Here is a 1,721-nt window from a genome sequence, read left to right as displayed (position 1 = left end):
TTGACAGTTTCTTTTCTTTGAGCAGCTGAAAAATACTGTGTCACCTTTTATGGTCTCTATGGTTTCTGATGCAAAATCTACCGTCATTTGACTAGTTTTCCCACTATAGATAATGTGTCATTTTCATGAGGTTGCTTTCAAATTTATTTTCTCTGCTCCTAGTTTTTAGAAGTTTAATAAGGATATGTCTTGGCGTGGATTTCTTTGGGTTTATCCTATTTGTGATTCACTCAGCTTCTTGAATCTGTAGATATATATTGTTTGTGTTTATTGTCAAATGAAGAACATTTGCAGCCATTATTTCCTGGAATATTTTTAGCCCAACCCTCTTTCTCCTCTCCTTCTGAGATTCCAATGACACAAATGTTAGATCTTTTATTATTGTTGTACCTTTCTTTGAGGCTCTGTTCATTTTCTTTCTGTTTGTTTTCTCTCTGCTGTTCAAATGGGTAATTTCTCTTGTTCTAGATTCCATTTCACTGATTCTTCTTTTTTTTTTTTGAGTTGGAGTCTCACTCTGTCGCCCAGAATGGAGTGCAGTGGCCACTCCCAGCCACCGCAACCTCGACCTGCTGGGCTCTGGCGATCCTTCCGCCCCAGCCTTCCAAGTAGCTGGAACTACAGGCATGCACTACCACGCCCGACTAATGATTCTTCTTCTATACTTCCCATTCTGTTAATAAGCCTATCCATTAAGGTTTTTTTTTTCTTTTTTCTTTCTTTTCTTTTTTCTCATTCTCTCCTGGACTTTCAAAACATCATTATGGTTTTTATTTCAGTTATTGTATTTTTTTAGTTCTAAAATTTCCTTTTTGTTATTTATATTTTTCTATTTCTTTGCTGGTACTTTCTATTATTTTTCATTTGTTTCATGTATGCTTGTAATTGCTCACTGAGGCATTTTTATGATGGATGCTTTAAAATCTTTGTCAGATAATTCTAACATTTGTGTCTTGGTGTTTGTGTCTATTGATTGCCTCTTCTCATTCAGTTTGAGAACTTCAAGTATGATAAATGATATTCAATTGAAACCAGGACATTTTGGGTATTGTGTTATAGTTAGTACTATGCATCTTATTTAAATCTCGTGTTTTAGTAGGCTTCCATTTTACATTGCTCCAGTGAAATGAAAGTGGGAACCACCTCATTATTTCTTAACACATGGCAGGGGTGCAAGGTATCCTTGTTATTGCTGGGCAAGGGTGGAAGTTCAGGATCCCTACTCGATATCCACTAACCACCATGACTGGGAGGGTGAGGGGTGCCTCATTACTTCTTCCCACAAGGCTCTGACAACTGTGGGGAGAGGGGTCCTGTTACCACTGAGTGGTGGTGAAAGTCCTGATTCTCCACCAGGCCTCTTCTGACACCACTCCAAAGAGCAGAGGGAGAGATGCCTCTTTACTGCACTGGGGTGGTGGTGAATGTCCAAACTTCCCATGTGGTCTCCACTGACACTGTAGGAAGGGTGATCCCAGTGGGGGTGAAGGGCCCAGCTCCACCTTCAGCCTTCTCTGGCCCCACTCTGACTGAATATGGAGAGGGGCCTAGGGTTCTTTGCTCCAGTCTGGCAAGGGTGAAGGTTTAGGTCCCCACTCAGTCTTTGCTGACAGAGATGAGGATGAGGCTACAGTTTTGTTCTATAGTATTTGACTGGCATAGAACAGTTATCAACTGAAAGAGTTTTGTCTTTCTTTTTTTTTTTTTTTTGAGTCAGAGTC

This window comes from Carlito syrichta, unplaced genomic scaffold, assembly GCF_000164805.1.
Source record: "Carlito syrichta isolate Samal-C Ts95f unplaced genomic scaffold, Tarsius_syrichta-2.0.1 Scaffold246948, whole genome shotgun sequence".
In the NCBI taxonomy this organism is placed as follows: Eukaryota; Metazoa; Chordata; class Mammalia; order Primates; family Tarsiidae; genus Carlito; species Carlito syrichta.
Note: the sequence above shows the minus strand (reverse complement) of the source record.